Consider the following 13,330-nt stretch of genomic DNA (forward strand, 5'->3'; position numbering starts at 1 on the left):
GTCAAGCTAATAACTGGAATATCGATGGCATAAGTAAATATTGTGTTGACCAGGCGGCGACAGCCCCAGCCGCCAGGGATCATAAGGAAGGAATAAAAAGTCTGACAATGTTATATGGAATTAAAATTAGGCCACAACTTTATTAAACTTCCAAATGTAGGAAGACCTTGGCTTAGGCCTTGGGCGTGTATCCCTCCCAGCCGGGGGGAACTGAGGCTCATCAGGGTAAATGGGATATGGGGGTGCTCTGCGAGACATAAGTGTAGCGGGCAGCCAAGCCCATATCCCCACACGCAGGGTAGTTCACTGAAGACCTTTCGGTGTATGGTCAGTGACACCCATTATATATAACCCCTTTAAGAGAGGACCCTGGAATCGCCGCTGCTGGGGGGTTAGTCAACACTTCGCCTGTGCCCACCCCACCCCCCCATTAAAAGGAAGAAAAGACTAAAGGATTCCACCTAAGGCCATAACCGCCAAAGTTGTGACAAATTGCTACAGGGAAGACAAAACCTGCCAATGCAGGAAAATTCCTTCCCGGTCCTTCAACAGCAACCAGTCCTAGACCGTAGCAGTGCCCACTAAACAGGAAGAAAAAAGTTAACCTGCAAACAAGAAAACATTAAACTAAGGGAGGGTAGGGAGTGTGAATCTCCAGAGCCGACTGCCTGGATACTGTCAGCTCCACCCCCTTATATATATGGGGCTGGCCCTACCTCCCAGCATTGAAACTTGATTACTGAAGCTGGGCGTCAACCTCCAAAAATTAACACTGAGAGGCAGGCCAGTCCCTGTTTGTCAGTAAGTTCATGGGAACTGTAGCATCACGTGTGATTCCACAAAGGACACCCAGAATGTAAAGTGTGAGTGCTCATTATTGATACCTTCTATTTCCATTCCAACCTCTCCATTCTTAAGGAAATCAGCCCTGAGTGCTCACTGGAAGGACAGATCCTGAAGCTGAGGCTCCAATACTTTGGCCGCCTCATGAGAAGAGAAGACTCTCTGGAAAAGACTCTGATGTTGGGAAAGATGGAGGGCACAAGGAGAAGGGGATGACAGAGGATGAGATGGTTGGATAGTGTTCTCGAAGCTACCAGGATGAGTTTGACCAAACTGCAGGAGGCAGTGGAAGACAGGAGTGCCTGGCGTGCTCTGGTCCATGGGGTCACGAAGAGCTGAACACGACTAAACAACTAAACAACAACATTTCCATTGCAAGCACACTTCAGTGTAGGTCCAGTTTGTACATTCTGCAAACCAAAAAATAAAGCTATTCCTGGACTGCACCATCAAAGGTGACCATTTGCATGTCTCAAGTTTGCATGGAGCAAATTATCTTGCACATCTTTCTGCTCTGCTAAAATTCTCCCCCCGACTCACCAACGGGAGGCCATTCAAACATGCAACACACACTGCTAGTCTAAAGTGTTCAATCGAGGAAAATCGTTGCCGTTTGGTTCTGCTAAACGCGTCAACTGAGCCTTGGAGACAAGCGACGCATGGTGTTAACCGTTAACCGCTTAAAACTACTGTGCCGCTTTTCTGCTGGAGAAAAACCAGCTATGGGCCCCAGATCTGTCAAGTGCTCTCAATCTAGACTGTTTTCTACTGAAAAGCATCGCCTGCCTGTCTGCTACTTACTGCTGATTGTGATAAACAGAACTTCTGGAGGCAGAAAGCAGCCAGGGAGATGTTTTTTAGCAGAAAACAACCTGACGCCTTGAGAGATGCACTCTTGGCACAAAGAAGGATGACAATAGATTGGGGGCTTGCTTCGGGGACCCCATGTTGGCTACCCCGATCTATAGAATGGAAAATTCAGACACCACCAAAAACAGAGGTGTGCATTTGTCCCAAAAGTGGTTCAGAAATGAAAGCATATGAAATTTAAAGGAAACAAGTGGTATAGCTAAAGTAAATGCAGGTTTATTCTCTGGCTCAGTAAGTCTCCAACTTCTTGTTTTAATGTGAACCGAAATTCCCGAAATAATGTATTTTTCTTCTTTGGGGAATTATAGGGACAGAACTACCGAAACTTATTCTTGTATGCGACTACAGCGGCAAGAATGTTACTTGCCCCAAAATGGAAAGAAACAGAAGTCCCAGCAAAGAAAGAATGGCTACAATAACTTAATGAAATATGCAGAAATGACAAAACTTACCGGAAGAATAAGAAATCAAGACAACAAGCTTTTTATAAAAGAATGGAAATGGTTTATTGAATATTTACAGATAAATTGTAAACAGATAAGAACATTGGCAGGATTGTTGTAATAACCTGCAGTTTTATAAGAGTTCATATTTAGAGTAGATGAATAAATGAGCAAATTCAGTTATTTTGGATATGCAGAAGATATTAAAAATAAATTTAAGGAACCGCAGAAAGAGGGGGAAGGAAGTCAAGTTTTGAAATGTTAAAATGATTGTAAAATTAGTGAAATGTATAAATCTGAAAAGCATAATTTTTTTAAAAAAAAAAAAGGTGAAATGACATAATTCACACTTTTAGAACCAATACATAGGCTGTCCTTTTTAATGAGAACTTTTCTGAATTCTGCAATGCAGTTCTCCAACCAAAACAGCCAGTATGGAGTAGCAACAGGATTTCCTCACTTTCAGAAGAGTCTACCTGTTGCATCTATATGAAAAAACAAGATTGCCTCCTTCCCAGGTATGGATAGCTCAATCAGTAGAGCATGAGACTCTTAATTTCAGGGTTGTGGGTTCAAGCCCCATGTTGGACAAAAGTTTCCTGCATTGCAGGGGGGTTGGACTAGATGACCCTCGTGGTCCCTTCCAACTCTACAATTCTACGATTCTATGAACTATGCTCAAGGTCAGCACTTGGAAGCTGGAGAACCAGCATCTGGAGATGCAAAGAGGTGGAGGGAATGTTTTTTCATATGTGGTGGACCTGTAAAGGGGTAAAAACGAGTATTGGGAAATAATCCATAATGAACTGGAAAAAAGTACTTTCCCCCCCAAAAAACCCAAGTCATTTCTGTTGGGGATAATTCAGACTGAAATTCCCATTATTTATGTATGCTACTACAGTGGTACCTCAGGTTACAGACGCTTCAGGTTACAGACTCCGCTAACCCAGAAATATTACCTCGGGTTAAGAACTTTGCTTCAGGATAAGAACAGAAATCGTGCTCCGGCGGCGCGGCGGCAGCAGGAGGCCCCACTAGCTTATTTACACTGTTGGATTTATCTTAATGCGGCCAGCGGTTTTAGCTGTACACAATTATTTCCCATATATTCAATAAACGTTTTCCAATCTTCTTTAAACGTTTGTTCTTCTTGTTCTCTTATTCTATATGTTAAGCCTGCAAGTTGTGCATATTCTGTCAACGTAACTTGCCATTTTTCTTTGGTTGAGACATTGCTTGTTTTCCATTTTGGGGCTATCAAAAAACAAGGCACAGTACAGTGGTACCTCAGGCTAAGTACTTAATTCGTTCCGGAGGTCCGTTCTTAACCTGAAACGGTTCTTAACCTGAAGGACCACTTTAGCTAATGGGGCCTCCTGCTGCCGCCGCGCCGCCGGAGCACGATTTCTGTTCTTATCCTGAAGCAAAGTTCTTAACCCGAGGTAATATTTCTGGGTTAGCGGAGTCTGTAACCTGAAGCGTCTGTAACCTGAAGTGTATGTAACCCGAGATACCACTGTATTGTCCTTTTGGGCCAGTACTACTGTTACCTGTTGATAACGTGAGGTAGCAGAACAAAAAGCAATCCAATCTAACCTGTGAGACACAACCCACGAAGACTCTCCTGCCTCGGCCCTGTGCATATATCTCGCATTCATTTCAAAAACACAAGGGTGTCCCAGGTTGCGAGCTGAGGTTGAAGGAATCCCAGGTCTGATACGAAAGTACAGAAATGTTAAGTCTTGCTATTCGAAATACAATCAGACGGTGGCAGCACTGGGCCACGTTAAAACTTCTCTTCCAAAACCTATAATGCGAAGTTATCTGTTGCTGGACTTTGGACCGGAAAAATCATTCTCAGCAAGGCACCCCCACTTCCCTCTCTCTCCCCCTGCAAACAAAAAACAAAAAAACCCTGCTGGTTTCAAAGAGTTAAGGCATTTGGCTCTCTGTTTAGAGCAAGGGTCAGCAACCTTTTTCAGCCGTGGGCCAGTCCACTGTCCCTCAGACCTTGTGGGGGGCCGGACTATATTTTTTGGGGGGGGAATGAACGAATTCCTATGCCCCACAACCAACCCAGAGATGCATTTTAAATAAAAGCACACATTCTGCTCATGTAAAAACACCAGGCAGGCCCCACAAATAACCCAGAGATGCATTTTAAATAAAAGGACACATTCTACTCATGTAAAAACACGCTGATTCCCAGACTGTCCATGGGCCAGATTGAGAAGGTGAATGGGCCGCATCCGGCCCCCGGGCCTTAGGTTGCCTACCCCTGGTTTAGCGCCACAGATGCTAAGCTCTTTGTCTTAGAAGGAGCAGCACAGCTGACAGGTAAGACTGATGTCTAGGTGCTCCCAATTTGCTTTCTAAAGCAGCGCAACGTAGGTGCTTTTTTTCCCCGACTGGAGAATGTTTTCTCATTCCCTTAACACGCTTTTTGCATTGTACAAATTGCTACTGCAGGAACAGTTCTATAAATCTCCAGGTGCCTAGGCCTCTACCCGATGTCCCCCTGACCTGCAGTCCTTGGCAAGCAGAGGACGGGGTTCATGCATCTCGATGACGCATGACTCCCCTCCCGACAGTCGAAATAGATGATGTTACAGTAACCCCGCTAGGGCAGGGTGACTGAACATGATGTAGTTGGGAACCCAAAGTGGTCCCTCCACATTCCATCGCCCTGCGCAGTGGCAGGAAAAGCGTGCCCTATTTTAAAAGTATGGACTTCTGGCTGCAAAGGGAAAATCGGAATATGCTCCTAATTCTTACATTGAAGCTGCAGCTTCTGTTGCATCTCCAACTTGAATTTGCACCTTGGAAAGAAGCAAGGAAGACTCACCTCAGCAAAGTCTGGTTTCAGCCACAGACGGGAACATTTGCATTTGTCAAACCTAAATTTAAGTTGAATGGGGCAGTGGGTTTTAATAACGTGGGTAATTTTTCTTTTCTTTTGGGTATCCCTTCCAGACACTTTAATCACCCAAGTTGTCCGCCGTAGTTTTTCTTAAAGCAACGAAATAGAAGAAAGAAGCTTGATGGAAAAGTCCTGCCTCTTTTCTTCATTTATACCCTGGGTCTGGCTTCAAAGGCATCTCTAACTTGGACCATAAACTTCTTTTATAAATACCATTTTTCCTTGAAAGCTATATCTTACTGCAATGGCCAAAGTTTTGTCATGTGCTAGATTAAGATGCCTGACAAAAATCAATAATGCTGAGGTAACAACATTGGTTTCTGCGAGGCTCTCAATTACTTTCTCGGTTGTTTGTCACCGGGAGAATATATGATGGGTTGTTTTCCCTGCAGGCTGTAAAACTAGCCTGTTTGCCTTCCATCAACTCTGCATATGTCACTTTTACACTCCTAAGTGTATTACTGGTGTGTGTGTGTGTGTGTGTGAAGAGCCATGAAACATGATCCAGTGGGCAAACCCTCCTGCCCAGGCCTTACTGAAATGAGGGGTGCAGGTAGCAGTGGCGTCGCAATAGGGGGGCGGTGCGCCCCGGGTTCCATGTCTGCGGGGGTGACAAGAAGTCACCCTGGGGGGGCTCGTGGCGGCATGAGCAGCCATTGCGCCACCACAGCTGCATGTGGAGGATTCTTCATTCACGGCTGCAGCCACGAGCAGAGGATCCTGGCACTGTCCGTACGGAGCAGCGCTGCCAGCAAACCGCTATACAACATATGTGCAGCGTCACGCGCATGCGCTGTACGTAGCGACCCCGCCCCGGGTGTCACAACGCCTTCCTTCACCCCTGGCAGGTAGTGCTGTGGTCTAAACCTCTGAGCCTCTTGGGCTTGCCAATCAGTTCGAATCTGTGCAACGGGATGAGCTCCCATTGCTCTGTTCCAGCTCCTGCCAACCTAGCAGTTCGAAAGCACACCAGTGCAAGTAGATAAATAGGTACCGCTCTGGCGGGAAGGTAAACAGCATTTCCGTGTATTCTGGCTTCCGTCACAGTGCCCCGTTGCACCAGAAGCGATTTAGTCATGCTGGCCATATGACCCGGAATGCTGTCTGTGGACAAACGCCTTAAAGCGAGATGAGCGCTGCAACCCCATAGTTGCCTTTGACTGGACTTAACCATCCAGGGGTCCTTTACCTTTACCTTTACCTACTGAAATGAATGGGAACCAAGTAAGAGCACCCCACTTGCTCTCCCTGGGTAGCGCTCATGGGATCGCTCAGCTGGTAGAGCACGAGACTCTCAAGATCATGGCTTCAAGTCCCACATTGGGCAAAATGATTCCTGCACTCAGGATCCTTTCCAACTCCACAGTTCTGTGGTTCTGTGGTTTCCATGGAGCTTGCACAACAGACGGCAGGTGAGATGTATCTAAGGAAGGAAGAACGGCTTATTGAAACGAAGGGAGTAGGCAGAACTGGCAAAGCTCACAGCGAAAATTAGAGATCCAAATGTGGACTGGAAACCTTCTGTGGAATATCTAAATAACTATCCTCATGGCATGAAAACACGAGCAGGATTTGAAATATGAACGACAGCAGAAAGACACGAAGGCTAATAAATTAGGATTCATATAGGGAGAGTTATAAGTTAAAATATGCAGCGTTGAAAATAAACATTGAACATCATTGAGACAGGTGGGAAGTCAATGGATAAATGGGCAAAAACATTCCTTTTTAACCAGGCCTTTGGTTGATCTGTTTGACATCCTATACCCTTTTAAAATGTGGCTCTTTTCTGGGAGGGTGTTATTGGGTTGTTGTTTTTATTCTGATTATATACGTTGTGATCTTTTCTGTGAACTGCCCTGGGACCTCCGGGTATAGGACGGAATACAAACCCAATCAATCAATCAATCAATCAATCAATCAATTTAAACATATTGTTGATGGCAAGGGATGTAAACTAAACTTTTTTAAAAATAAAAAAGAAGAAATTCATAGTGATTGTATCTCTATTTAAATTGCAGTAGTTATTTCTAAAATTCTCTTCCTCTCTCTCAATTAGCATACGTGAAAAATTGGCAGCCTCTTTTCTCCCCTCCTCCCCTAATTTTTGGTGGTGTCTTTTGGTGTCCTTCCTGCTTCAAATACGGATCAAGCCCCCTTCGTCCCTGCATCGATCAAGCCCCATCTTCTATTTTCCTAGCTCGTGCGCATTTCGGCGGTGCCAAGCAGCCTGTTGAAAGCCATAACATTCGCAAGGAAGCTTTTGGAAAGCACACCGTCATGTTATCACCCTGCTGGGATGTCTGCATCCATCTCAGCAAAGCCCAGCTGGCAAGAGGAGCGTGTTGCTCACGCTGAGACCTTTTCTTCTTTTTTTTGTCTTTGGTTCTCTTTCACCTGAGCAACGGCAGCAAGAGCCAGAGGACCAGGGGAAGGGTGCCAAGAAGCACAGAAGGATGCAGCTGGTCTCCTGTCTCAGAGGACGGGAGGTTTTACTGTGTGCCCATATAACCTTCCTGCCGAATTGCCTCGTTGGCCCATCATTTGGATGGAGGCAGAGGCCATTTCCCCTGTAACCAAACGGGGTCAGTAACATTGTCCTCCTTCTGAGCCAAGCTGCCACCCAATTCACAAATTGATCTTCCGTTTCTTGATCACTACTGGGCATATGTTTGCCACTCCAAACATGTTATGTTTTGGGTACCTATTTATCTACTTGCACTTTGACGTGCTTTCGAACCCGCCAACCTTCTGATCGGCAAGCCCTAGGCTCTGTGGTTTAACCCACAGCGCCACCCACGTCCCATTATACAGTGGTAAAGGTAAAGGGACCCCTGACCATTAGGTCCAGTCGTGGCCGACCCTGGGGTTGCGGCGCTCATCTCGCTTTATTGGCCAAGGAAGCCAGTGTACAACTTCCGGGTCATGTGGCTAGCATGACTAAGCCACTTCTGGCAAACCAGAACAGCACACGGAAACACTGTTTACCTTCCCGCTGGAGTGGTACCTATTTATCTACTTGCACTTTGATGTGCTTTTGAACTGCTAGGTTGGCAGGAGCAGGGACCGAGCAATGGGAGCTCACCCTGTTGTGGGGATTCGAACCGCCGACCTTCTGATCAGCAAGTCCTAGGCTCTGTGGTTTAACCCACAGCACCACCGGTGTCCCTCTATTATACAGTGGTACCTCACGTTAAAAACTTAATTTGTTCTGGAGGTCCGTTCTTAACCTGAAACTATTCTTAACCTGAGGTACCACTTCAGCTAATGGGGCCTCCCGCTGTCGCCACGCCACCGCCGCGTGATTTCTGTTCTCATCCTGAAGCAAAGTTCTTAACCCGAGGTACTATTTCTGGGTTAGCAGAGTCTGTAACCTGAAGCGTCTGTAACCTGAAGCATCTGTAACCCGAGGTACCACTGTAATAGCAATGGTGCCCACCAGAGAGACACCCAACCGAATGGTAGGGATGGGCTCAGAAATGTGTATTTTGGATGAGGTCTGGTTTGTGACCACTGTGTGTTTCTTCGCCCCACCTGTCTTCTTCCCCTTGAACTTTGCTTCTTCTTTCTCAGCATCCTTCGGGGAGTCCCTGCACCCCTCTCCCTGCTTTCCAATGCCTAGCAATTGATTTCGTTCCCGGACAGCAGCTCAGCCAATTGTTGCTCATCTCAAACACCTAATAGAGAGCCAGTGTGGTATAGTGGTTAAGAGAGGTAGACTCGTAATCTGGTGAACCAGATTCGCTTCCCCGCTCCTCCACATGCAGCTGCTGGGTGACCTTGGGCTAGTCTCTCAGCCCCACTCACCTCACAGAGTGTTTGTTGTGAGGGAGGAAGGGAAAGGAGATTGTTAGCCGCTTTGAGACTTCTTTGGGTAGTGATAAAGTGGAATATCAAATCCAAACTCTTCTAATAATGCCGGGGTTGCCGGGAACAATATATTTCAGCCACTGAATGCCTGGGTGAACAAGGATTTATTTTTTTTCCATTTCTTCTGTTAATAATAAGGGCAATGGCTATGCATAGCTGCCTCTGGGTGGCTGAGTGCCTCAGAGGTACTACACTTTGCAGTGTGCCCAGCTGCCCTATAAGCAAATCAAATGTTTAAAGGGGGTGCAGGAGAACTGGGACCCATTGCAAAGAATCTGGAGCTCCCATAACCACCACTCCCTAATAATGCCGCTGGTGAAAGGATTGCCAACCCCCATCTAAAAATGAAACTTAATAATAATAATAATAATAATAATAATAATTTATTATTTATACCCTGCCCATCTGGCTGGGCTTCCCCAGCCACTCTGGGCGGCTTCCAAAAAAATATTAAAATACTGTAATACATCAAACATTAAAAGCTTCCCTAAACAGGGCTGCCTTCAGATGTCTTCTAAAAGTCTGGTAGTTGTTTTTCTCTTTGACATCTGGTGGGAGGGCGTTCCACAGGGTGGGTGCCACTACCGAGAAGGCCCTCTGCCTGGTTCCCTGTAACTTGGCTTCTCGCGGCGAGGGAACTGCCAGAAAGCCCTTGGTGCTGGACCTCAGCATCCGGGTAGAACGATGAGGGTGGAGTCGCTCCTTCAGATATGCTGGACCAATATACTTCAGATATACTGGATGCCTCAGAATCCGCACATAGACGGGCTCTTCTTCAACCGTCTCCTTTTAAAACAAGCAAAACTGGACTTGGATGCTCTCGCTGCCCTTGTAAGAGGTCGCAGCTGAAAGGAAGATGCCGTTTTCCACATCTGCTCTATTGACAAGAAACCAAATGGGCCCTTTTGGACGGGCATGAGGCTGTTTTGGCAGCTGCGGCCTTCGTTCTCCGACCCTTCTGAACCCAGGTGGGAAGGGCAGCCCAACGGTGCTTTTTGCTGGCTCGAGCCTATTAGCTGAAAGTTATCGTTTCAGTTTGTGCTTTTCTCTATAGCATGCCGTTTTTGGATGGGCAACCCGATCTGCCGTCTCGCCTTGCCCTTGGCATAGCCGCCAACCTTTTAGCAAGCTGCAATTTGTTTGTGTGAGCTCATCATCTTTAAAGAGCAGGCTGTTGGAGGCGTTGCGAGCGTGGCTGCAAGAGAAATGTAAAGGTTCGGGTGATGCTTTCGGCAGATTGGAATATACATAACGGTCTTAACTAGAGGAGTTTAGGCTCCAGAGTATCTATTGAACTTAAGTGGTGGCAAACCCCCTTCATCGCTTGCTTGATTGCCCCATTCACAAAGACACTAGAGATAAGTGCTTACGTCAGCCCAATATTTACATCCTCCAGATTGTGGCCAATTCAACATAAAACTGCATACCTTCTACATTTTAACAACGAGACATGATTTTGTATTGCTTTCTTCTTTCCTTGGGGCAGGGGTCTGCAACCCGCGGCTCCGGAGCCGCATGTGGCTCTTTTACACTTTTGCCACGGCTCCGGGGCGGATACTAGCGAGGGGAGGAGGCGCATTGTGCGCCCCGACACTCCCCACTGTGGCGGGCACTGTACTGGCTGTGACGTCGCATGGGGGCGGTGCGTGCGTTAGTCACGCACCGTCCCGACGTCACCTTCCCGCCCGCCCACTACATTGTAAGGGGCATGTACGCTGGTCACTGCATTGAAAGGGGGCATGTACGCTGGTCACTTTTGAAGGGGAGTGAAGAACACACACACACAAAACGGTAACTTGTTACTTTAACGTTTATTTCTATGAGGAGGAGTAATTCTGAGGGGTCAAACAAAGAAATAATAAAAAAGTGACAAAAAAGTTATTTTTATAATGACTAGTTTTGCGGCTCCCAGGTTTTTTTTCTTCGGAAACGGGTCCAAGTGGCTCTTTTTGTCTTAAAGGTTGCAGACCCCTGCCTTGGGGCAACATTTTTGCGACAGCATCTTAGATTTCCAAATGTGCCTGGGGTCCAAAAAAAAGGGGGGTGGGGGGCTTGGGTGTCCCAACCAAGGAAGAATGGCAGACCAAGTTAAGGCAGAAACAGCAAAAATAATGGGAAGAATAAGGAATCGAGAAGAAAGAATTTTCAACAAAAATTGTGGGCTATCTTAAAAACTATTGCAAACAACTAAACACATTAGCAGGATTAATCTAAAACCAAGCAGTTAAAAAGTTTATTTAAAAGGAAACTAGAGAGTAACTAAGTAAAAGGTGTAAAATGGGAGATGCCATTTTGGAAAGGATTTTATACGAAACCACGGAAGGGGTTGGGAGTCAAACTGAGTATGTACTGATTTACGTGTGATTGTTGTCAAACTGAAAACTAAAATGTATTTCAAAAAAAAAAAAGGCTTGGGACCCCTGCTCTAAGGTAAAGCAATATTATTCTCCTACACATTGCCTATGGAGGGGAAAGCAAGACTGAGAAAGAGTGGACTACAGAACAGGGGTGTGGTACAAATCAGGGGCTTTATTTGTTTTATTTAGGAAATTTTTGTTCCCTCCTTTGTTATTCTCAACAATAAAGCCAAAGTGTAACATAGCCAGAATACACGAAAACAGAGGAAACCGATGCTCAAAAATCAATTTAATTTCATAAAACCAACAATGTCAACACTTAGGGTGGCATTCAGCTGTGTTTTGCTCAAGACTTGTTGAAATGAATGAATGCAACTCATTAATTTCAATTTGTTTCCTCTTGGTAAAACTAAGCTGAACACCACCCTTAACAGGCTTGGGCGGGGGGGGGGGGGCGCGATAAATAAGTTTGAAGCGAATGCTGAAACGGTAATCCCGGCAGTAGCTTTCATAACAAAATAAGCAGAAGTAAAACAATGCTTGTTTAATTATCTTGAACTTGATCCATAAAAGCAATGATGCTAAACTTTAGAAAGCATAATAGGAACCACATAATAGGAAGTGGTTACCGAGAGTGACCACTAGATGGAGGCAGATAGTTACTAATCTGATTTATGATATTCAAGAGGGCACCTTCAGCTGCGCTCCAACTTTTTTTTTAAATCCTTTTTTAAATCCATTTTAAAAATCCTACGACTGGACGGAAACGGGATCCATTCTGCAGTTATTCGGACTGACGCAAATCAAATGGCAGTGATCTTTTCATTTGTGGGTTGTAATACTGTTGAGCAGAAGTGGTTGGGTGGTATAGGTCAGTCCGTAGAGCATGAGACTCATAATCTCAGGGTTGCGGGTTTGAGCCCCATGTTGGGCAAAAAGATTCCTGCATTGCAGAGGGTTGGACTAGATGACCCTCGTGGTCCCTTCCAACTGTATGATTCTAGGATTCTGGGAAGCAGTGATTTATTGTAGTAGCTTGTGAATGGGGGGAATGAGATTGGATGCATTCAAAGAGTGTCCTTTACAGTGGTGCCTCGCAAGACGAAATTAATCCGTTCCGCGAGTCTCTTCATCTAGCGGTTTTTTCGTCTTGCGAAGCAACCCTATTAGCGGATTAGCGCTATTAGCGGTTTAGCGGCTATTAGCGGCGATTAAAGGCTTAAGGGATTAGTGGATTAGCTGCTAAAAGGCTATTAGCAGCTTAGCGCCTTAGAAAAAGGGGGTGGGGAGCGGGGGGAAAACTCAAGAATCGCAAGACATTTTCGTCTTGCGAAGCAAGCCCATAGAGAAATTCGTCCTGCGAAGTGCATGGAAAAACGGAAAACCCTTTCGTCTAGCGGGTTTTCCGTCTTGCGAGGCATTCGTCTTGCGGGGCACCACTGTATGTTAATTGGGGTTATACATTTTACTATCTTTAATGCTTTTAATGCCCCATTGCTCCAGAAGCAGTTTAGTCCTGCTGGCCACATGACCCGGAAAGCTGTCTGTGGACAAATGCTGGCTCCCTCGGCCTGAGATGAGCGCCCCAGCCCTTTTGATATTTGAATGTGGCTGTCCTGTCTCCTCTCAGTCTCCTTATATTGTATGTTGCATTTGTTGATCACTTTATCTTGCCCAAGGTAGCACTGGATTTAGGGCGGTTTAGCCTACACAGGGCTCCGAGCCAAAGGAGAGCATAATAATAATAATAATGTTATATACTGAGTTGAATAGGATCCAAAAGGCAGCAGTCTGATTGGTCCTAGAACATTAGGATTCAGAATGCAGCAATCTGATTGGTTCTAGAACAATAGGGTCCAGAATGCAGCAGTCTGATTGGTCCTAGAACAATGCAGCAGTATGATTGGTCCACAGGAGCCACCCAATCCAGCTCCAGGTGGAAGTGAATCCGCAACCTGATTGGCCTACAGGAGAATCCCAGAATTAGCCAATCACGTGTGGCCCATTGTGTAAATAATGTATATAAA

The sequence above is a fragment of the Podarcis tiliguerta genome (assembly GCF_965153285.1).
Source record: "Podarcis tiliguerta genome assembly, chromosome: 5".
In the NCBI taxonomy this organism is placed as follows: Eukaryota; Metazoa; Chordata; class Lepidosauria; order Squamata; family Lacertidae; genus Podarcis; species Podarcis tiliguerta.